This window comes from Balaenoptera borealis (genome assembly GCF_965194805.1).
Source record: "Balaenoptera borealis genome assembly, chromosome: 6".
Classification (NCBI taxonomy): domain Eukaryota; kingdom Metazoa; phylum Chordata; class Mammalia; order Artiodactyla; family Balaenopteridae; genus Balaenoptera; species Balaenoptera borealis.
Genome location: NC_138863.1, coordinates 117,059,242 through 117,085,671, shown reverse-complemented (window position 1 = coordinate 117,085,671; position 26,430 = coordinate 117,059,242). Strand labels below are relative to the sequence as shown.

At 34.9% G+C, this 26,430-nt stretch overlaps 1 protein-coding gene across 1 annotated transcript in view; it reads right to left on the bottom strand.

Moving 5' to 3' along the window:
* The window catches only part of DPP10 (dipeptidyl peptidase like 10), a 676,003-nt gene that overhangs the window by 150,189 nt on the left and 499,384 nt on the right, over positions 1 to 26,430 (bottom strand). The window lies entirely within an intron of this gene.

The window sequence follows — 26,430 nt, the reverse complement described above, 5'->3', positions numbered from 1 at the left end:
TTAAAGGGCATCTTCCCTAGGATCACCGCGTCCATGATGGAGTGACATTAAGGAACATAGTGGATGATGCAAAGATATCCCTATATTTTGGTTCTTACTAATTAAAGATGGTGGAATAGTAGAATACAGAGGAATGAGGAAAATTGCAAAAGACGGGTTAGGGAAAGAGATGATAAGTATGTGACATTTCAATGAAATTATTTTTCTCTAAGCTATGTGGATCTAGTGAAGAAAATGTTTTCCATCTAGCTATGTTCAGTTATTATTTGCAAGATTTACAGAACTTATGTTGATACTTCCATTTTTCAGCATGCAATTATAAAAGTTTCTTTTATTCCTGTAGTGGATGTACGTTGCACAAATATAATACTGTCAATTGAAACTCCCTAGAAGTCAAATTGTTACTTCTCACTGCAATAGCTTCAATTAAACATGATTGGCCACATATTCTGTAAAGCAATACTAGTGTTCTCTCTTTGCATTGAAATTACAATCCTTCCCCCATTTGTTATAATATTGTGTTTTACAATGAAGCTTTATTCCCACATTTCTTTTGGAATAACTATTAAATCTGAGATTGCCTTCACTATAGAGTCAAAGAAGTGAAAATAATTTTTCCTGGTGTCTATTTTGGCTTTCATATTGTGTTCTATAAAATTCCATATTTGACTACAAATTTTAAATCTTGAATTTACTACTATAGCTGACAAAGAGGTGAGAAATGTGACCACCTCTATAAACATTTTTTTTCAACTCAGAAAGTTCTGCTGCCAAAGCAAACTGCCAAGTGAGCACTTGGTCTTCAAAGCAGACAAACGTGTCAATGATGTTATGGGTAAAAAGAAACTATTCATCCCATCTGTTAATCACCTAACACACTGTACCTGAATTCTAGGCTCACATCCATCTTGAGAGAGAGTTCCTGTGCACTACTGTTTTAGTCAAAGCAAGCCAAAATAACCACTGAGACAAAACTGGATGGATATAACCATTGAATTTTGGTCTCTATCATATTTATATAATATAGAATTATAGAGGTTGCTGGCTCTTCTCAATGTATGAATCCAAAGAACTTAGACGGTCTCCCAATGATGGGATTTAGAGAGAGGGATATATAAATCCACTTTCTGCTTTGTAGTTCTTAGCCTAGTACAGCATTTGTTTCTCTCAGCTGGTATGCTGAGATGGAAGATCACAATAAAGAATTTAACCTCACAGATACAGAGAACAAACTAGTGGTTGCCAGAGGGAGGAGGGTCAGAGATGAACAAAACAGGTGAAAGGGAGTAAGAGGTATAAACTACCAGTTATAAAATAAGTCACAGGGACGTAATGTACAGCACAGAGAATATAGTTAATAATACTGTATGTGCATAAACTATAAAAATATTGAATCACTATGTTGTATACCTGAAACTAATATAATATTGCAAGTCAACTATACTTTAATTTTAAAAAAAGTTAATCCTGCCTAACCTGCAAACACATAGCAAACAAGTTGCAGAGATTTAGCCTCAACTATAGGTTCCCTACAAAGCCAGCAGCTTGCCATTTACAGGTAATTAGAACCTAGCCCTTTTTTCTTAGCTTAGAACTCTTTCCACTAAATCCACTGTCCCTTGGCGCGTGTGTGTGTGTGTGTGTGTGTGTGTGTGTGTGAGCGTGTGTACTCCCAGAAGATCTCAAATACTTTGTAATTTTCCATAATTAAAATTCCATTGTATGTCCACCACAGAATGTAAAGAGTATAAGGTAGGAGAGATTTTCAACAGGGTTAGAGGTAGACATTTCTTTATGTTTGTTTGCAAAGTGTTGCAGAGATTTTGAAAGATTTTCAAGGAGAATTAGACTTAGCTTTACTGAACATCTGTATTGAGGCACATTGGGCTAAATTCAGTCTGTGTTAATCTGCATCTCTCTCTCTTTCCTTCCTTGAATAGCATTTCTATTCTTTTTTAGCACTCCTCATTTCCTTTTATCCTATGTTCCTCTTCTACATTGGCTAGGTAGGTCTTGTTTTACGATGAGAGGATAAAATTAGAGTCCCTAATGTTAGAAACAGTCTTTTTCCTATAATGATTGGCTGTTGCATAATGAACTGAACATCTGATGAGATCCTTGGGCACAAAGACATTTCACAGTCAAAAGTTACATATTCATCCCATCTCAGCAAATGATGTTCCACTGCTTGTTACAGAGCGTGAATAGTTATGGCAAAGGTAGTGGGTGTGGGGCAAAATTGAGATATACTATGTAAAAACTTGATCAGTGCTTACTCCTGGAAGCTGGACTTGAGATGACATTCAGTCTCATGATGCCAAAATGTATTGGGAGGTACAGAAAGCATCATAAGATCCTGCAAACCAATCTGATCCCCACCACCTCTACCTTACTTTAGGACCCTAATAAGAGCCTGATTACTAAATGTTAAGCACCATGAGTGGTATAACTGATTATCGTTATTTGCTATAGTTATGCTCTATAAGTCATCTTAAACACTGAATTAGCAAATACTGAATGATTGCTCCTGGGAGAAATATAGGGTTAGGTTCCTGTGGGTCTCTGGTTACATTTTCATCGACCAATCAATACATACCATCTTTTCACGTGTTTTTTTATGCGAAGACACTGTATCTAACACTAAATACTGTTGATTCATTAGCATTGAGCTCATGGCCAACAGTACTGTAACTCATGCCTGAATGAAGCTTACCTAACACATGTTCTTCCTCTGTAAAGCACATCACAGCCTTCCTGCACCTAATAACACTGGACAGCACTTCAGCACTATGCTTGGGAACATTTTAAACAGCAAAATCATCAGCAAAAAGCACAAACATTTTTGAAAAAATAGCACGAAAAGAACATGAAAAGGACACTAATTTACAGTATGAAAGCTGGAACAAGAAGGCCTTGCATCACCTTCTTTGATCTCAGCTGGGAAAGTGTGCATCAGGCAAGGCAGATGTTCTGCTGTTCTGAACATGTTTGTGAATGACTGAGAACATGCAGCAAGTATGGATCTTGAAGTTACAAATACAATTTAAAAAATAGGCATGTTTGCAATTCCAGAATCCTTAAAAAACGAAGACTACCTGTACACATAACATAAACAGCATGAGATATTACTGGAAGAAAGAAAGAAAAAAAACAGGCATATTTAAGAAAGGCCTGCCAGAACTTAAACACAAGAAACATATAGCAGTTACCCATAGTGGTGGTGCTCATGTTCTGCAAATGAAAACTAGCTACATCCATTCAGTTATCAAATGTCTGTTAAGCAATCTTTTTGACACAGGCACTACACTAGGTACCATTCCAAAAAAAAATTATTATGGGGATAAAACTCATTTTTAAAATAGAGTAAAATACAAAAGAGTATCAATTGATAATTTTTATTTACTCCTGTATGTTGTCTATCTGTCAGTTTATAAACATGTGTTGAATACTAATTATATGCAAGCTTGTAAGTTAAGTACCTTGCCAAATGCAAAGACTGTAATAAACATGACCCCTGCCCCCGAGGAGCTCTTGATCCATCTGGGGTGACAAAGTTAGGAAATATTTTATTAGTATAAAGGGCTCCAGTTGCAGGTCTTGGTTAAATTAGAACTTGCAGATTATAAACCATAAGCTTTCCAAGAAGCAATTAGTAATCTGTTTCAAGCCTGCAATCATAGGGAAGATAACAGTTGACTTTGGCATTGAAGGAACTAATATAATTATTGAATTGAGTATTTACTATATACTGGACTCTGCTGAGTGCTCAACATATATCATTGATGTTTAAATCGACCTCAGGAAGTAGAAACTGTAATTCATAATTCATGTGATAGGCTCTGGAAGCAGTGAAAGTTTAAGTAGGAGACAGAGCCACAATTTGAGCCTACGTCTGTCAGATTACAACCCATATTATGACTTAATCTCTCTGTACTCTCTCTGTTAGGGAGCTGGGACAGGAAGCATGACTCCAGCTTTGCAAAAGATTTATTTCTGGAAGACCTTTTAAGGTACCACCCAAAGATTTATGGACACGAGTAGGCATGAATTAATTGTGATTATCACAGTTAAGAGATTTCATTGAAAGATGATCTAATATATCAAATTAAAAATGTAAATCCCCTTCTCCTTTAGCTTTTTCACATTATTTTCTTGGAATATCATTTATTGCCTAAGACATCTATGGGGATTCATGTCAAAGAGAGTTACACTTACAAGAAAAAAGAACAGGGTGCTTTAGTAATTTATGCTTAAAACAGAGGCTTAAATCTCTGGGTGCCGAACTTTTCTGCACTGCAATTAAACTGCCGAATTGGAATAAATAGCATACTTTTTCATGGCCTTGAGAATATTTAAAATAGGATTATGGATTTGCCATTGACTCAAACAGTTAGGAAAACTAAACTATGAGGAAGCAGGTCTCTGAATAAATAGTATTTATGAAAAAATGGTAGTGAGAGAAAAGATAATGTAGACAAAAGGGTGTTTGTTTCTCTTGGAAGTAAGTGGTATAATGATGCCAAGTTTGTTCTAGGATAATGGAATACCTTTCACGATGAGTAAGTAGTGGTTCTGTTGTTGGAAGTTTTTATCTTTATTATGCAGTGAAAAACTAGACCATCAGGTAGGATACTCTAATGTAGTAAATACGGTTCAAAAAATTACAAGATGCAGCTCTACAAAAATCCTTCTAAGACATTGTATTAAAAAAGGTTTTGTGAACATTGTGAACAACAAGTATTGGTAGAAAGGGAAAATAAATATGGGAGGGAATTTAAGGTATAAGTAACATTTGTCAATATTTTAGTCTACTTTCTTTAATCTTTAAGATTGACATATACACACTACTATATATATAATATAGATAACAAATAAGAACCTACCGTATAGCACAGGGAACTCTACTCAATATTCTGTAGTGAACTATATGGGAAAAGAATCTAAAAAACAGTGGATATATGTATAACTGATTTACTTTGCTGTACAGCAGAAACTGACACAACATTGTAAATCAACGATACTCCAATAAAAATTAATTTTAAAAACTTACATATGTTGATAAGATCATTACTGACAGGTTTTACCATCTATGTCAGTGTTTCTGGGGATGGACACACCCCAGAGTTTCCTACTCTGACATTTTCACTGATGTCATTCCCCTTGATCCTCAATTTGAAAGTGGATAAAAATGTTTTCTATGTTTTCTTCTTTAAGAAGTTAAATAGTACAATGCTTGGTGTCAGTCTATTTACCTCTTGTAAAAATAAAATACAGTGTGTGTGTGTAAAAAAAAAAAAAAAAAGAAGTTAAATAAAGGACCCTGTCTACAAAAAAAAAAAAAAAAAAAAAAAAAAACTATCCATGCAGGATACACAATTGGTAAACCCATGATTGGAACCAAGATCTTACACATTCCAAACATGCAAGCATTGTTTTAATGTGTTACCACATGGAAGAACCATGTAAGATTCTTTCATTGTATCACCATTATGGTAAGTGGCAGACATAGTAAAATACTCAAGATGGTGAGACTAAATATAAATGATGCTAGAGAAGATAAAGTTTAGCTGTTGTTTAATTCAGCTCTAATTTTGGCAAAATCTATATAAAACAAATAAAAATAAATTTGCTAATTAAAAAAAAAAACAGACTATCTGCCACAAACCCAATTTAGTCGTTCTGTTAGCCTATAGGCATCATGATGCCATCATCACACAGGATATACAGTAATATTTTGACTTTTTCTTACTTTATTTGAGTCTAGCAGGCTTCCCATTTGGAAAAGATAGGATATTGTTTTGTTTGTTTTTAGTATTCATAGTGTATTCACTCTGAGTTGAAATACGATACTGTCAGCATACTATGAAAGTGAACAACCTAATAAGAAATTATATAAGGTAAACATGGTTTCATTTAAAACATTTATTTTATTTAAGAAAATGGATGGCTAATGACTCAAGTCTTAAAAGCAGATGACAAAAATTACCTGGGCATCATTTTTCAATTTTGTGTAGGATTATTGTGTCCAGGATATAACCCAATGACTTGCAAAGTAAAAGCAGCCAGCATGAGAAGAATATACTTTATTATACAAGAGATCTTTGAGTGAGAGGAATAAATCATTTTCTGATATATTTCCTGTTAAATACATTAACTGATCATCATAGAAAAACCTCCTAGAATTGCTCTCAGAATGTAGTTCACGAGATGTTGCCTATAATACAAAATTTCATTCCAAAGAAGCTCCCTAGCATCAGTTTTTCAATTATCCATACTTAACATGTAATTTTCACCATAATATACTGCTGACTAAAGTACCAACCTCATTGACAGTGCCATCCTTTGTAATAAAATATTTTCCCGTACCAGACCATTCTGTATTAATTAATGCAAATAAGCTACTTTCACACCAACTGGCATTAAACTATTTCCTATGTCCCAATATTAAAAATATCTGGTTTGATAATGTGAATAGCACTTAAGGGTCAACTGCTGACAGTAGTGCAAGTAGGTTTTCAATTTGCACTGCAATAAATTTAAATATCATCTAACTACCCATACAATAGATTTCTCTATAGCATGTCAATGAAGAAATAAATATATTATTGCAGTAGGACAGTGTGAGAGACAAAAATCTCAAACTTCTTCTACTGAGTACTAGAACTTGAAAGACAAGGATTAAAATTATTGATTCAACAATACTTGAAGGTATTTGCAGGCCCTTGTTGATTGAACCAAGTATGTAACTCAGGAAAGTCGTCATTTCATTCCCCAACAACTTTGATGAAAAGGTTCCTTCTTTATTTCAATGGGATCAAGTCCTAGCTTCTGTTTTCTTGAGCAGGTTACTTAAAAATTTTACTTTACTCATCAGGAAAATGGAGAAAGCAAGATATATCCAACTGTTTCCTAATAAAGATTATAAGACAAACCATAAGGAAATTATTCAGTTATCCCATGAGGCTAAGCCGAAACTCAAATCAAAACCAGGAAAACTCAAATCTATTGTAATCGAAATTTTAAAATTTCTTTAATAAAAGTCTTACTATCAAGCAGGAAAGGAAAACAACCATAAAATTAATTGTATGCAGTTTTATTAGTTACTTTTTGCAACACTATCCCCCATAAGTAATTAAGAATCATTTGTGTTGAATAATTTAAAAATATTAGAGAAAATATTCTTTTCAAATTTTCAAATTTCTTTTTTCAAATTTTCAAATTTCTTTTTTCAAATTTTCAAATTTTCTTTTCAAAAATTATAAAAATATAATTTTCAAGAATATATGATAATTTATGTAATTATTTACGTATTAATAGCTACTTAGGTTGAGATTTTTCACATATGCAAAATACTGAGATTATTTTCATTGCATAGTTACACATATCCTTAGGATACATTCCCAGAAGTAAAATTTGTAGATCAGAAGATATGCACATTTTACATTTTGCTTCATATTACCGAATCATTTTCTAGAAAGATTATAAACAATTCATAGTGCTATGTGCTACACAAGTATCTTATTTTTTCTTTAATGCCACAATAAAATAATGTTACCCATTGTGCTGATTTGGATTGAGTGGCAAAAACGAAAACAAACATCATTATTTAGACTTGCAGTCTAATTATGATTAAGCCTGAATATTTTGTCATAAGCTCTTAATGCTCTGTACTTCTTCATTTGTTACTTATCTATCAATGGCTTTTCTATGGCATTGTTTGTCTGTTCCTTGTTGATAGCTAAAAGCTCTTTTTATATTACAAAATGCAAATGTATTTTCATGAATGCAATAATTATTTTACCCAACTAAAGTTTGCCTTTTCTTTCCCTGTGTGTGTTTTCTACAGAGAAATTTTAAATCTTTATGTGATTATTTCTAAAAGCTATTTACTATTTCAGACCCTAGAAGGGTGCCAAGAGAAGCTTCACTAACTCAACATTTTAAACTTTAAACAATATTCTTTCTAGTACTTCTCAAGTCTATGATCTCTTCAATCCACCTAAAATTATTTTTTGTTTAAGGGGTGAAGTATAAATTCAGTTTTGTTTTTTTCTTCCCCAAATAACCAGGTAGTTCTCCAATATAACTGATTTGTAATTTATCTTTTTATTTAATGTACCTCCTAAATTCCTTATATAGCTTTGATCTTTTTTTCTGACTAGAATCACTGTAATACAACTTTAAAGTACATTTTAACATCCAAGAAGGTTAGCTCATTTCATCTCTTTTATGACATATATACACTCTAAATCCTGCCTATTTAAGTGCAGGTTTAGTCTTTTGATTAAATTCTAGTTAAACCAAGAGGAGAATTAATTATTGTCAAATAAAAATTTTATTGTTTATTAGTTTCAAAAAACTCTTGAGTCCATTTCTTAAAAGATATTTTTATTGGTCATGAACATAATTTACTTGTTAATGTTTTCATTTAATGTCTTCTATCATCATAAGCATGCAGAGTAGTGAAATAGTGAAGACTGCGGGTTGGGTGTTAAAGTGTCTCTGTGAATTGTTTGTTTGGCTCAACATTTACTGTGCAAACTTGAGTAAGTGACATAACTTTGCCTGTTTCCTAGTGACGGAAATATCTTCAAGAAAAATCAATGATTTTCTTTCAAAGGATGGGAAGTTATAGGAAAGAAAGCCCAGAAATAAACCCATGCACCAATGGTCATTTAATCTATGACAAAAGAGGCAAGAATATACAATGGAGAAAAGACAGTCTCTTCAATAAGTGGTGCTGGGAAAACTGGACAGCTACATGTAAAAGAATGAAGTTACAACATTCTCTAACACCATACACAAAAATAAACTCAAAATGAATCAAAGACCTAAATGTAAGGCCAGACACTATAAAACTCTTAGAGGAAAATATAAGCAGAACACTCTTTGACATAAATCGCAGCAATATCTTTTTGGATCTTTCTCCTAGAGTAATGAAAATAAAAACAAAAATAGGGGCTTCCCTGGTGGCACAGTGGTTGACACTCTGCCTGCTAATGCAGGGGACACGGGTTCGAGCCCTGGTCTGGGAAGATCCCACATGCCGCGGAGCAACTAGGCCCGTGAGCCAGAATTACTGAGCCTGCGCGTCTGGAGCCTGTGCTCCGCAACAAGAGAGGCCACGATAATAAGAGGCCCGCGCACCGCGATGAAGAGTGGCCCCCGCTCACCGCAGCTAGAGAAAGCCCTCGCACAGAAACGAAGACCCAACACAGCCAAAAATAAATAAATTAAAAAAAACAAAAAAACAAAAATAAACAAATGGGACCTAATTAAACTTAAAAGCTTTTGCACAGTAAAGGAAACCATAAACAACACAAAAAGACAACCCACAGAATGGGAGGAAATATTTGCCAATAAAGTGACCAACAAAGGTTTAATCTCCAAAATATATAAACAGCTCATGCAGATCAATGTCAAAGAAACAATCCAATCAAAAAATAGGTGGAAGATCTAAATAAATAGATATAGATGGCCAAAAAACACATGAAAAGATGTTCAACATCACTAATTATCAGAAAAATGCAAATCAAAACCCCAAGGTGTCACCTCACACCAGTCAGAATGGCCATCATTAAAAGTCTACAAACAATAAATGCTGGAGAGGGTGTGGAGAAAAGGGAACCCTCCTATACTGTTGGTGGGAATGTAAATTGATACAGCCACTATGGAGAACAGTATGGAGGTTCCTTAAAAAACTAAAAACAGAACTACCATATGATCCAGCAATCCCACTCCTGGGCATATATCCAGAGAAAACCACCATCCAAAAAGATACATGCACCCCAGTGTTCACTGCAGCACTATTTACAATAGCCAAGACACAGAAGCAAATTAATGTCCATTGACAGAGGAATGGATAAAGAAGATGTGGTACATTTCTACAATGGAATACTACTCAGCCATAAATAAAGAATGAAATGATGCCAACTGCAGCAACATGGATGGACCTAGAGATTATCATACTAAGTGAAGTAAGTCAGATAGATAAAGAAAGACAAATATCACATGATATCACTCATATGTGGAATCTAATTTTGAAAAATGATACAAATTAACTTATTTACAAAACAGAAACAGACCCACAGATTTCAAAAACAAATTTATGGTTACCAAAGAGGAAACATGGCGGGGAGAGATAAATTAGGAGCTGGGGATTAACGTATATATACTACTACAGATAAAAAGATAACCAACAAGGACCGACTGTATAGCACAGGGAACTCTACTCAATATTCTGTAATAACCTATATGGGTAAAGAATCTGAAAAAGAATGAATATATGTATATCTATAACTGAATCACTTTGCTGTACACCTGAAACTAACAGAACACTGTAAATCAACTATACTCCAATAAAATTTTTAAAAAAATAAAGGATGGGAAGTTACTGAAGGTGTTAATGGAGAAGAACTCTTATTAAGGGTAAAGGTTGTAGGTTGAAAATATTTGAGAATAACTAACCCTGGGATAAAAATATAGGCAGACATCCATAAAAAATTAATGTGCTTTTCTATGCTGCTTACGAAAAATGACCTGAATTCTAAGCTGATAGGAAATATTTATTTTTCAAAGGAAACAGAAATTGAGACAAAACTTTACAGAACAATTACTCTAATGGTGACAATAATATCTGAGGAAAGTTGTCATCCCACATAGCAAAGGTAATGCTCCACTGACTTTCAACATAAAATCCCTCTGACACCTCTATTTGTAAGATTTCTGATGTCATGAAAATCAAATATATAAAGAATTGACTTTCAATCTCAATCACTTCATGTGTATTCATCTGGACTGGCAAGTGGCCCATGCCAATCTGATTACTACTAAAAGCAGAACTTTCTTCCTGAAGGGGCCAAATCTTTAGCCCTGAAGGTCAACCAAACCAACTGAGCCTTGAAAATGCCACACAGATCATCCAGAAACCATCAGGTAGAGTACGTACCGGAGCCTAACGTTCAAGAACAGACCTTTTCTCCCTCTTAGCAAGCTACATGCTGTAAGTATGTAATACTTGCAAAGGGGAGCTAGTACATATGATTTATACCAAAAATCAGAAGATCAGGGCAAATTGTAAAAAAATCAACTATGTGGGTCTGTTTTCTTCACTTCTGTGCGCACTTTTGCTTGATTCCAGAAGCCCGGTGTTGCACTTTGACTAATTAGTATCTTAATAATCCAAATTATCCTTCTCTTCTCCCCTTTTAAAAAAAAAGTATTCTGATGTTCTTTAAATTTTCTGAATCATAAAAATCATTAGAAGATTTTTATAAAAGTATGAATTCCAGGAAATCACCTAGGAGAGACCTTGAAATCTGCATTTTACTGTGTGCCTCCAGTCTTCCTTTTTGTCAGGCAGGTTTGGGAAATGCTGCTCTGCTCTATGAAAATTCCCATTGTTTACAGCCAAGGTGACTGAATAGAAAAACTGGAGGCTGTAGAAGTGTCATTATAAAATATGACAAAAGGGCTTCAGAGTCAATGTTCTTCCCTAATGTGAAATTAATCATCCTGTTCACTTTAGACTACATTAAAGAAGTTATTCTGATAAGCAAATGTAGAAAGTTTTAAAATCACCTCCCAATGCTGTATCGTGAGCAGAATCTATTGATAGAAGTACACAGGTATTAAATACCATTCCTGGTTCAAAGAAAGAAGAAGCCAGGCTCAGGGTAATAAATACTTGACAGCAGGTATTACACACTGAGCTGTGTAAGGAAAATGACCCCTTTAAGTAACATTGAGGAAGGTGCTGTATTTTCCTTTACTTAAGAATTATTCCTAATTGAGGCTTTGAACTTCTGAATTAGATATAAGAGCCCACATGTGAGAAAACAATCACAGTTTTGACTAGGATTATGAGAACATAGCACGGGGAATTCAAGAAAGTATCAGAAGATACTGGACAAGTAGATGACAAAAAATTGGACAAAAAAAATATAATTTTCTCAATGACGTGGTTAAGGGAACTGATGTGCTATTGGAATTTATGCTCAGCAGCCTACTACATTTAAATTCCAGTGAGCTGCATTTTGGACAGGGGGAGTTTTAGGTCCCATATCTGGAAAATAAGAACGATAATGCAACCTACCTCGCAGGCTTGTTGTGTAGATTAACTGAGATAATGGTTGTGAAGTCCTTAGTATATCTTAAGTATTCAATAACCATTATTATTATTGTTGTTGCTGTTGCTGTTGTTGTTATTATTAGGATATCATGCTTGAAATAATTATATGATTAATTATTTAGAGCCTTTATTACACATTGCCAATTACCTTAGTCATTGTAAACTACATTTTTGTTTTATAAATTTATTTTTATTTACTTATTTATTTTTGGCTGCATTGGGTCTTCGCTGCTGTGTGCGGGCTTTCTCTAGTTGCGGAGAGTGGGGGCTACTCTTTGTTGCGGTGTGTGGGCTTCTCATTGCAGTGGCTTCTCTTGTTGTGGAGCACGGGCTCTAGGTGTGCAGGCTTCAGTAGTTGTGGCTCACGGGCTCTAGAGTGCAGGCTCAGTAGTTGTGGCACACGGACTTAGTTGTTCTGCGGCATGTGGGATCTTCCCGGACCAGGGCTCAAACCTATGTCCCCTGCATTGGCAGGTAGACTCTTAAACACTGCACCAGGAGTCCATACATTGTTTTTTAATTATACAGTTTTCAGGTAAGTCAATTATCTAGATAGTCTTAGACACATTTTGACTCCTTAAACTCTTACAATATTATGGTAGTTGGAAGAGATCAGAATGATGGAATGGGACGATGTGGAACTCACCTCCCACCACAAAGCATCAAAAATACATCTACCTATGGAACCATTCTCACTGAAAACTAACTGGAGACTGGCAGAAAGACTCCTATACACCAAGGTTGTAAGAAAGATCCACACACAGTCTGGGAGGAAGGGAAGAGGAGCAATCAGGGTGGGACCTGTGCTCCTGCAAGGGGACACAGAAGAGGAGGGGGATTACACGAGCAGGAGGGCTGTAAAAAATCTAGACTTCACTCGTGAAGAGCAAGTGCACACTTGCTTACTCCCAAAACAGGGGAGAGAAAGCAGACTGAAATAGTACAGGACACTGGCAGGCTTCCTGCAACTACCCTGGTGCACACCCCAGCCTGAGTAGAGTACCACTCTGGTCCTGGTTGCTTCACAATGCAGCTCCACACTAGGGTGAGGGCTGCAAGGGTAAGGGGACTGCTCAGTTGTGAGGGACAGAGCCAGCTCAGAAACAGAACAGCATCTGAACAGGGTGTGGGCAGCCATTACTAGCAGTCCCTGAAGCAGCACATCAGAAGCAGCAGGGAACTTTGACTAGGAGCAGGACTGCTACAGCCCATGCCCACACCCATGCCAAGGGTCTGCTCCAGGCCCTCTTGCTACAGCACTAATCCCCTCCGGGGCAAATGTGTCAGTGCTGGAAGAGGGGAGAGCACACACTTAGAGGGAACAGAACCAGATTGACCTGCCCCTCAGGGCTTCTGCTCCAGCAACTTGGGACCCAACCCTGCCCCTGATAGAGCAGTGATGGCCATGGAGCATAGGGGAGGCCCCAGCTCACACCTGGCTCTGGATCTAGCTCCTCCATCTCAGGCCCCACCTCCTACCAAGGTGATAGCACACCTTGGGTTAAAACACAACTTGTGCTCATGTTATAGCTCTCTCTCCCACCAAAGTCACCAGGCACACACAGACTGTATGAGAAGGTTCCCATGCATGGACACCCCTTCAAGATCACAAAAGCGAACTCTTTCACCAAATTTAATAGAGACAGAGAAAGTTAAACAAAATGAGATGACAGAGGGATTTGTTTCAATAGAAAGAAAAAGAGAAAACCCCAGAAAAAACAACTGTGAAACAGAAATAAATAATTTATCAGATAAATAGTTCAAAGCATTAGTAATAAAAACGCGAACTAAATCAGGGAAAATAATAGATGGACACAGTGAGAATTTTAACAAGGAACTAGAAAATATATAAAGAACCAATTGGAACTGAAGAATACAATAACTAAAAGGAAAAACACGCTAGAAGGAATTAATAGCAGACTTGGTGATACAGAAGAAAACATAAATGATCTGGAAGATGTAATAATGGAAATCACCCAATCAAAACAACAAAAAGAAAAACAAATTAAAAAAGAAATGAGAATAGTTTATAACTGTTTATAAACAGTTAGAAACATCAAATAACATCAAATGTACCAACATTTGCATTATAAGGGTCCCACAAGGAGAAGAGAGAAAGGGGTTGATGAAATTATGGCTGAAAACTTCCTGAACCTGAAGAAGGAAACAGATATCAAGGTACACGAGGCATAGAGGTTAACAAACAAAATGAACCCAAACAGACCCATACCAAGACACGTCATAATTAAAATGAAAAAAGTTAAAGAGAGAATTCTAAAGGCAGCAAGAGAAAAAAAGAGTCACATACAGGGGGACCTGCATAAGGCTAGCAGCTGATTTTTCTGCAGAAACTTTGAAGAGAGTGACATGATATATTTAAAACAATGAAAGGGAAAACACTGCAACCTAGGTACTTTACCCAGCAAGATTTTCATTTAGAACTGAAGGAGAGATAAATAACTTCTTAGACAAGCAAAAACTAAAAGAGTTCATCAATACTAAACCCACCCTAAAATAAATGTTAAAGGGTCTTCTCTAAGTGGAAAGGAAAAGGCAACAAGAAGTAAGTATCTAAAGTAAAGGAAAATCCCTCTAGTAAAGGCAAATGCATAGTAAAGGTTGAGGATCAACCACTTAAATAAGCTAGTATTAAAAAATTTTTAATTTAATTTTTTAATTGAAAATTAAAAAACAAAAAAATTGTAAAATCAATAAAACTATAATAAATAGTATTGGGATAAACATGAAGATGTAAAGTATGACATCAAAAACACATAATGCGGGGGAAGGAAGTAAAAAATCCTGATCTTTTAGACTGTGCCTGAACTTAAATGACTAACAGTTTAAAACAAGTAGATATAGTTATAGGTTAACATATATAAACCCCATGGTAACCACAAATCTAAAACCTGCAACAGATATACCAAAACAAAGATAAAGGAACACAAGCATACCACTACAAAGTCACTAAACCACATGGAAAGACACTAAAAGAAGAAAAACAGAACAGAGAAGAATTACAAAAAACAAACAAACAAAAACAAAAAATAAGTAACAAAATGGCAATAAGTAGATACCTATCAATAATCACTTAAAACACCAATGAACTATGATCAATAACGTCAATAAAGCTATAATCAGATCAAAAAATTAAAAAATGACAAAATTAGAAATATTAGAAATAATTCCTTGAAAGATACAACACCGCAGACTTTTGCTAAATATTAAATAGGTAACTTAAATAGTCCCTCATGTGTTAAAGAAATTAAATTAATAGCCAATCAACATTTGAAGCAAAGAAAACTATAGGTCCAGATGGCTTCATTGGTACTTTATTAAGCATGTAGTGAAGGATGAATATTAAATCAACACACACTTTACCAGACTATAGCAGAAGAAAGAATACTTCCTTACTCATTTTATAAGGCCAGTATTATCCTAATATCAAAACCAGATGAAATCATTAATATATGTATTAATATATATATTAATATATATATTATATATATTAATATATATTTATATATATATAATTGATCAATATTACTTGTGAACACAGATGCAAAACTCCTCAAAAATTTCTAGGAAATCCAATACCAGATAAAAGGAGAATATATTATGACCAATTGGAATTTATTCTAGATGCAAGACTGATTCAATATTTGAAAATAAATTATTATAGTACTTCACATTACCAATGACCAAGTAAGAATTGCATTATATATTAATAGATGCAGAAAAATCTTTTGACATTTAATATCCAGTCATGATTAAAAACTCTGAGCAAGCATAACTAGAAGGAAACAACCTCAATGGGATAAATAGCATTAACAAAAACATACAGCTAATGTCACACTTTATGGCAAAAGGTTAAACACACAACCCTTGGAAACAAGGCAAGGATTTCCATTCTCACCACTCTTATTGAACATCCTACTGGAATTCCTACTCAGTGCAGGAAAATGAAATAAAATACATATGTATTGGAAAGGAAAAAAACTGTTTCTATCCTCAACTGACATAATTGTGTGTGTAGAAAATCCAAGAAATCTACAGTAATTTTTAGAATTGATAAATGAGTATAGTAATGCCAAAGAATACAATGTCAGCATAGAAAAATGAGTCCAAAAGTAATACACTAGCAATGAACAAATGGGAATTAAATTCCAAAAAGTAGTGCCGTTTGTAATAGTGTCAAAAATGATTAAATACTTAAATATAAATATTTTTAAAATACGTGCAGGATCAAAACTACCAAACACTGATGAGAAAAGAGAAGAAGACCTAAGTATATGGCCATACATGGTATTCATGGATTGGAACACTCTGTACACTTAAGATGTCAAGTCTCCCAAAACTGATTTCTGCATCTAACACTATTCCACTTCAAATTCCAGCAAAAAATATACTGACAGACTGATTCTATAATGTATACAGAAGGGCTAACAAAACAAAACAAAAGAGGAAATCCAAAACAATTTTTAAAAAGAACAAAATTGGAGGACTCACAATTATTTTCTTATAAAGCTACAGTAATCAAAACAATGTGATGTTAAATAAATGATAGACATATAACTCACAAAATAAGATAAAGTTCAGAAATAGACATAGATATAAATATACATATATATTCATTGCTTTTCTAACCAAGCCTTCTCTCCATTCAACACAGAAAGGAAAATCAAACTTTTAACAAACGGTGCTGAAATAATTGAATATCCATATGCAAAACAATAAACCTTTATCCATATTTTGCATTATATATTAGAATTGACCAGAAATGAATCATAGACATCAATGTATAACCTAGAATTTCTAGAAGGAAATAACACTGAAGAAAAATCATTGTGAGTTTTGGTTAGGCAAAATTTCCTACAGACAAAACCAAAAGCACCATGCATAAATGAAAAAAAGCTAAATTGGATTTCATAAAAATTAAGAATGATTTTCAAAAAAATCACTTATATCAAAATGAAATGGTTAACCACAGACTTGAAGAAAATATTTGCAAATCACTTATGATAAAAGACCTGCATCCAGGGGCTTCCCTGGTGGCGCAGTGGTTGAGAATCTGCCTGCCAATGCAGGGGACACGGGTTCGAGCCCTGGTCTGGGAAGATCTCACATGCTGCGGAGCAACTAGGCCCGTGAGCCACAACTACTGAGCCTGCACGTCTGGAGCTTGTGCTCCGCAACAAGAGAGGCCACGATAGTGAGAGGCCCGCACACTGCGATGAAGAGTGGCCCCCCGCTTGCCGCAACTAGAGAAAGCCCTCGCACAGAAACGAAGAACCAACACAGCCAAAAATAAATAAATAAATAAAAATAAAAGGAATTCCTGAAAAAAAAAAAAAGACCTGCATCCAAAAGAAATAAAGAACTTAAAATTAAACAATAACAATCCCCTCCCCCACCAATAATGAGGAAAGATTTCAACAAGTATATATCTAAAGAAGATGTATGGATAGCAATTAAGGACATGAAAAAATTTTCAAGACGATAAGTCATTAGGGAAATTCAAATACCACTACACACTTAATTAGAATGGCAATATAATAACAGTACTGAAGGTACAAATCGTTGATTATATGAAGCCACTGGAAGTTTCAAACATTTCCGATGGGACTGTCAAGTGGTAGTTCAGAAAATAGTTTCACAGTCTCTTATAAAGGTAGGTGTATGTTTACCATACGTCAGCAATTCCTACTCTTAAGTATTTATCAAAGTGAAATTTAAACCTATGTTCACACAAAAACTTGAGTCTCAATGTTTATACTCCTTTCTGAGATAATTATCAACAACGTGAAACCACACAAATGTCCTTCAACTGTGGAATGAATAAATTGTGGTATATCAATATAGTCAAATACTATTTAGCAATAAAAAAAGGAACAAACTCCTGACACACACAGCAGCATGCATGAAGCGCAAATGCATAATGCAAATTAAAAGTAACCAGATTTAAAAGGCTACATACTGTATGAATCCATTTATATGACATTCTAGAAAATGTAACACTATGGAGATAAAAAAGCAAATCAATAGTTGCCATGGGCTGGAATTAAAGAGAAGGATTGAATATAGAGTGATGTGGGATAATTTTTAGTGTGATGGCACTACTCTATACCTTGATTGTGGTGGTGGTTCCATGACTATAGGCAGTTATTAAAACTTGCAGATCTGAACAGTAAAAAGATTGAATTTTCTTGTATTTTAATGTATAGTGAGCTATTTGTCATTAGAGATAAAGCCAGATACACAAGATGAATAAAAGAAAAGGGTATTTTAAGAAAGTTCTCAATCCATTAATACACTATCAAGTATAATTTTCTGTGATTAAATTGTCTTATTCTTTCTATGTTGCAAGATATGATTTTGTAAAGGAAGGAAGATTTGGCTTTTTATTTTACCATATTTCAATAAATCCAAGATGTGCATTTTTTTCACAGTTTAACATCCTTGAAATTAGGATGACTCTGATACAAAGGGAACATCATAATTGAATAGCTTGCTGGAACACAAAATAATGCTACATCTTTCAATTGTTGATATCTCAGATTCAATGAAATTCAGTAATTATTCTCCTTTAGCAAACAAGTTTTGTTAAGGGAAGTACATCTTTGTCAAAAGGGTTAAAGGCTAAAATGCCGTGACTGCTATGCTTTGCTGACCTTCATCCCACAAGACACTACTAATTACTTCACGGCAACTGCTAAATGGAAGAACACAATCAGTATGAGATTGAGACACTTAGTATAACACTGGAGTATTTAAAGCAAGATTCCAAGCAATTGTAAGTTAAACATGAAAACTAATTTGTAAGTAAGTGCTTAGGTCAGCATGGTCAACAGAACCTTCTGGAATGATGGACGTGTTCAGTCTGCACTGGCCACAAACCACATGTGAATACAGAGTACTCGAAACGTGGCTAGTGCAACTGAGGAATTAAACACGTAACTTTATAACGTTAATTTAAATTTAAATGTCCACATGTAACTAGTAGCCTTGTAGTGCACAGTGCAGGCTTAGCCATTGGGTTGGAGCATTTTTTAGATTAGGATAGACGGACCAAGCAGTTGGCGGCCCTACTACACAGCTCTGAAAGTAAAAGTGCTGCTTTGGTCTCCATGGCCTCCTACCTCATCAACCTAGTTGGGATAAGAGAGAAACAATTAAGAAGGTGATAAGCACAGGAGACAGCCCAGCAGTAAGAATACTGACCATTTCTCCTTTCTCACATCTTACAAGCTTCCTGATTTTTCGTGAAATTAAGCATTTACTTTCCTAGCAGAGAAATCTCTACTAACGTCGATTTTATTTATTTATTTTTTCTCAATGTGCTGGTATAAATAAAATTGTGAGATACAGATTAAGCTTTATCATTAGTTATATTTTTTAAATACATAATAACTAATGATGAGAATAAGATTTGGGACGATAACCCAGATCCATACTAAGATTAAACACAGGTTAAAGTCTTTCTTGCTGATAAAACAAAAATTTGTCATCAGTATTCAGCAATATTTTATATCACTTTTGATTATTCTACTTTGTCATTTTCCAGTATATTTTGGTGCTTGTATATATTATATACTGTGCTATACAAGTTTTACAAATAAAAATGTTTTCCAGTATAAAATAATCAGTAAATTCAGATTATTTCCAAAGTGTCTTCACATGTTTAAAATGTAAGAAGTAGATATTAATTTGAATCCCAGTAAAACTTAAGGACTTACCAAGCTTAACTGAAACGTCTTATGTACATACCATCACCAGCATAATGTGTGCATGTATATAAATGCATACATGGAAGTGTTATATGAGATATATCAGGGCTATTTCATATGATTATGTAGCTTGTTCTCAACACAAAACAACCCAGCTGAAGAGACAAGAGGGGACTGAAACCCAACCTAAATTCTGGTTATCTTCTTGGTCAGAGCTGTGTGCTACCAGAGGAAAAGGCACCTTTTTCACCACACAACTTGCTCAGCCCTAGCCAAACAGTGTGCTCATGGATGCAAGTGCTCAGAAGGGACAACTTTTCACAACTTGTCTACCTGGAGAGAGAGCACATTGTTAAACACAAAGATGCAGTAGTCCTGACGTGTTCTTAGGCATGTTCCAGGTATCACGCTATGTCACATATCTTTAGGTCTCCATTGTCTGAATAAAGGCTTAAGGAAGGCTTTACCAGAATTCTTGATTACAAGTAACAGAATTGCATTTTAGCTAAGTAAAGGAAAATGCATATAGTAGAAATGTATTATGGATCTCACAGAATAGTTGGGAGGACTTAAAAAAAACAGGGTGGAGGCTAAGTTTCTAGGAATGTTAGGTGAAACTACACAATGAAACTGACTGGGGGTGGTGGTGGGATGAATTGGGAGATTGGGATTGACATGTATACACTAATATGTATAAAATAGATAACTAATAAGAACCTGCTGTATAAAAAAATAAAATAAAATTGAAAAATAAATAAATAAAATTTGGCATTTTAACCATAAAAAAAAAAAGAAACTGACTAGTGATAAAAAAAGAAACGCTGATGTTGCATGGAGCCTAGGGAAAACTTCCACCTCTTCACCCCACAAAAGCCACTTCAGTGCTAGGAACGTGACTTGTAACAACTGACACAAATGAAAGCCAAACACTTCTGTGACCACCAACCTTGCAAAACTTAGAAACACCAAAGAGAGCCTTCTTCCTCATACTGATCAATTCCCAATTAAAGTTCAGTTGGTTGGCAGTCTAGGTTACATGCCTACATCCTGACTCTAGGAGATTTCCATGTTGAGTACACAGAAATATGGTAACTAAAGAAAGGCTGATCAAAAGATGTTGGAAAACCAACTGAATTATGTTACCTAGTACAAAGCCAATTAGAAATACAACATTTCATGTAAAAAATAAAACAAAATTAGAGTCTATAGCAAATGAATCATCAACTGATTGCATACATTTCTTGTTATGATTATTCTTGACTTTCATACGATGACACAGAAAACTCATGTTTTTAAATAACTGTCTCAGAACTCTTGTTGGCCCAATAATTAGTCAAGAAATTGGTCTATAAATGTGGTACAAAAATAATATTATTATTTATAGGGTACATTTTATTAATTCCAAATAGATATAAAGACTCTCATAGTTAAAACAAAGCAAAGCAGAACAGAACAAAACATACACCTCCACGCAATGCAACCATAAAAATAAAATATGAAAACAAGATACAAACAAGCAGACAGAGAAAATGAAGAAAATGAAACGAAGACATAAGAACAAGAATTATAGTAGGACCTGGCATAAGATGGTAATTTGGCTCTTGAACTTTAAATAGATTGAAGAGTTGCTTTCCAAGGAAATTAGGTCATATAAACAAGCAATCTGAATTGTTAGGCCTCAAATACTCTATTATCACTAAAGAATTCCCCATTTTCCAGAGGCATTTGTATAATAAAATTTCGGACCCAGAAAGGACTTTATAATTTATTTAGTCTAAGCAACTCATTTTATATCCAAATATTTGAATTATTATTATTCTGTAATGACTATAGAAATGGTCACAGAAATGTGAAAAATAAGGCAAGCACTTGAAAAACAATTCACCTTGATGGTGCTATACACTGAGGAGGTGAAAGAGAAAAAAATATACAATTACTATAGTTGGTTTTCATGACCAAGAAATCTGTAACGTAGTAACGAACATGAGAAGCAGACATCTGGAGTATAGAATGATGTAAGAAACACAGAATTAAGTGATATAGTGAAAGGTGTTGATTCTGAGAAAAACAAGATTAATATAGGCTACAGAAAGCAGAGAGGGCCTCATAGAACTACTGCCCCAGGACCATCCTCCAAATAGACTGCTAAAATAAACTCCTCATTTCTCCTTGAACAGTTTTCTCTTTCTGGGGTAGCTTTCTCTTTGGTCTGATTCTTTCCTTGCAGTTTTGAACAACTCATCATGAAATTTCAGTTTTGTTTTATTTTTTTTCTCACTTTCTGTTTTTATCTTTGGTGGTACTTTCAAAAATTCCAATATATACTGTTCCAGTTTTGATTTATCTTCCAAAATTATTTTTTGACCCTCAGAGCATATTAATAAGGAGATTTTTCCTTAAGTGTCATATGATATCTCCAAAATTTTAAAAAAAATAACTATAATCTATAAAATGTCTATTATGTCAAATTCCATATTCATCTTGGAACTTTTATGAGAAGCCTCTCTGTATTATCAGAGTTGGTTCTCACAAAACTCCAAGAGATGAGCACAATCATTCCCATTTTACAGGTCAGGTTATATGATTTACTTATGTTGATCTATCTAGTGAGTAGAAGCATAAGTGTTCTGATTCTAAAATCCTTGTGTTTTTTCCTAAGACCAATACAGCATAAATTTCGATCTAGCTTAGAAGCATCGGAGCCACCCAACAAAATGATGTTAAAATTTGCACATTGTCTTGTTTCCCAAGTATTCTCTTAACAGTTTTCCTGACTTCTTGAAATTTCTCCAACTTCAAAGGGGCATTCTTGCAGGGAAGAAACAAACAAACTTCTGTCTGATCGCTGTGGCTAAGACTTCCAATACCATGTTTAAAAAAATAAAACACTTCTGAATTAAAAATCTTTCTTTAATTCCCCTTTACATAACGAGTGTTCTTTCAACAGCATATTCTTACCTCTGCAGGTGGAGCCTGTGGCCTGGACCCCATACACACAAAGGCCCTGTGCTTGGTTTTCAACATCTTGAAATTTTAGCAGTTAGATCTTTGAATTTGTGTTTTATAATGGAAGTACTTTGGGACAGCAGAGCATGCATGCGAGCAAAGGAGACATGCACGATGGAAATGCCTGCCATTGCTTGCCATCGCGTTCGTATACAGTATCTATGACGTCCCATAGGCACAAAATTCTGGTAAACTCACAATGTGTGGTAGTTCAGCGAGACTCAAATTGAGTGTGTGTCATGTCTACAACTGAGTAGGCAGGGATGCTAAGAGCCCCAAGAGGCCATGCTCTCTGTTTGAACCAGAACTTAGCGGAATAAAGAAACATGAAATGACCAAGGAACCATATGATATTATTTTTACGTGTGTTACTTCCCCACGTCAGTCAACTGCTTAAGCTGAAAATGATATCACTGAAGGAAGCAGGAGGAAAAGCCATAATTCCTTTCCCTTTGATGTTCTGTCTTACACATCTTTAAGCCAAAGGTGGAGATTGCTAGCAGAATATATGCTTGTCAAAAAGTGAAATAAAAACAGCTAAATTCAGTTTGTTCAGTTTGTTTCCACTGTCAAGTAAGAAAGGAATACTTTTGCATATACAAGCTAAGAAATATGAATTGTGTAGCTTTGGTCCTACATATAAAATAAGAACTAATATTTTCATTTACAATCGGCATTGCACAATATAAGGACAAATGCTAAAATCCATGCTGATAATTAAATTTTAATTTTTCTTTATTTAGAATGACATTAAATTGCAAACAATAATAATAAAACCCCCAACACCTTGACAAGTTGAGAGAAAGAGACCATGGAGTAAAGAAAAAAAAGTTTTGGTATCTTTAATAGTACTTTCTTCCTGCTTCTTAAATGATGGCTCTCACCTTTTCATCCTGCCCTGGGTCTCACAATTTATGTAGCTGGTCTGACTACCACCCTGAGAGTTAGATTTTGTTGGCATTATTTACTCTGGTGTATTTCTCTCATTATATTTTCTTCAGTCATTTATTTAATTAAGTTCCATTTCAAACCACGGGAAGAGGAAATCAGCTTTGATGTCAAAATACTTGCGACAATAAAGAAACCTGATATTCAGGAATGATCACAATAGCTACTGAAATGATTTTTCATATGTCCAATTACTTTGGTCAAGGGGTTGATGACTTCAAAAGCCAAAATCACTCTCTCTAAATTCTCAGATCTACAAAATCAGACTGGTGAAGAGGTGAAAATATAAGATTCGGAACTCAGAGGCCAAGAACTAATGATTGTTCTTTCATTCACCAATCATTTAACCTTTGGCAATATGCCCAAATTTGTTGAGCCTCAATTGTGTAAAGGGAAAGATTTCAAAAAGACAATCCTTAAGTAGTTGCCAGTTACAAATTCGCAGTGATATACGGACAAAGCCCAGCCCAATGACTGTTCCCTAGCAGGGCTTCAATAAACGAAGGCTATTGTAAAATGCTAGGACAACCTATTTCTTAAATTAACCTCCATGCCATGGATTTATAACCTTAGATGACACAATGACTAATCCATCTGTGGCTTGTTTGTGAGTACAAAGTGGCAAACTAGAAATGAAGACATACAAAAAATAAATAAATTCTTGAAATGACTCATTGCTTTTAGCACTTAGGATACGGTTAATTAATAAAGAGCCAAAACGGAAAGAAATTTGCCTGGGGCTGGTACAACTGACAAATGAAATGAACACTGATGAATTCTTTCTTGCAACAGTTACTGAATTTCTTACGTCAAGCAGACAGACTCAATATCCTTGGATATTTCTCTGTGTAGTACACATAAACAATTTATCTTATTACTATTGTAAGTATTATATTATTATTAAGGCCATAGCCTTGAACTTACGTGCATGCTATGGAAATACTGTCTAAATATCAAGTTCATAGACATTTTGGAAAAAAAAAAAAGTGGTTAAAACAAACCACCAACTTGTGACTAAATCAACAAAACTAATGCTAATTTTATTTCCTCTCATAATGCAGCCTTAGGGCCGTGGCTGAATTGCAGCTTTTTAGAGATACATATTAAAGTGGACTCTGTTTGCATTTTGAAGCTAATTGGAAATAGATTTAATCCTAAATTATGTTTTGTAAATCACTTTCAGTGTAGAAAAAAAGAAAAAGCACTTTGTGAGAGATGAAATGTGGAGTCAGTGAGGAAAACAGAGTTCTGGTCCCAAGTTCGCTAAAGGCTCACTATATGACCTAGGACAATTCCTCCTATCTGGTTCTTAAGGCTCACATAGTTTATTTATAAAACGGGAGGTTGGGCAAGTTTACTTTCACGTTTAATATTCCCAGCAACTTTCATTTACTCTGTGACTCCACATGAGGGAGATTAGTAATGTTTTTTGTTTGTTTTGTTTGTTTGTTTTTGCAGAGCTTTTAGACTATCCCATGTTATAAATAAAGGAGCATTCAAAGACAAAAGCCATTTTTTTTGATAAATGGAAATTTGCCTTTTTCAGTTATCTTTTAGATTCAGTTCTTATAGATCTAAAAGATTTGTTGCACCCAAGTTAACTGACAAGGTCATAACTTTGCAAACATCACATTTATTTGATTCAATCAGCATCAATTACGCCCTATAAACCCTGTAGAATCCTTTCACCTTGAGTGTGGTCAGGACTTGTAAATATTGGGTTGGCCAAAAAGTGCCTTCGGTTTTTAGGTAAAAATAAAAGACACATTTTTCCTTTTCACCAAGAACTTTATTGAACAACGTATTTATCCTTTTGTTCCACTACCTTCTACCATTTTTCAGGCAACTTCATAATCCCATCTTCCCAAAACTTTTTTATCTTTTTGAGCAAAGAACTGTTCCAGATGCCTTTTACAGTCTTCCAGGGAGCTGAAATTTTTTCCATTAAGAAAATTTTGTGAAGACAGAAATAAATGGAAATCCGAAGGTGCAATGTCTGGTGAATACAGCTGATGAATCAGAACTTCCCAGCCAAGCTGTAACAGGTTTTGCCTGGTCATCAAAGAAACGTGCGGTCTTGCGTTATCCTGATGGAAGATTATGTGTTTTCTGTTGACTAATTCTGGACGCTTTTCGTCGAGTGCTGCTTTCAGTTGGTCTAACTAGGAGCAGCACTTGTTGGAACGAATCGTTTGGTTTTCCAGAAGGAGCTCAAAATAGTCTTCCAATCCCACCATATACACAACATCACCTTCTTTGGATGAAGACCGGTCTTTGGTGTGGTTGGTGGTGGTTCATTTCGCTTGCCCCACGATCTCTTCCGTTCCACATTACTGTACAATATCCACTTTTCATCACCCGTCACAATTTGTTTTAAAAACGGAACGTTTTCATTACGTTTCAGTAGAGAATCACATGTGGAAATACGGTCAAGGAGGTTTTGTTTTGCTTAACTTATGTGGAACCCAAACATCAAAGCGATGAACAAAACCAAGCTGGTGCAAATGGTTTTCAGCATTTGATTTGGATATTTTGAATATGTCGGCTATCTTCCAAGTGGTATAACGTTGATGTTCTCAATTAATGTCTCGATTTGATCGCTATCAACTTCAACTGGTC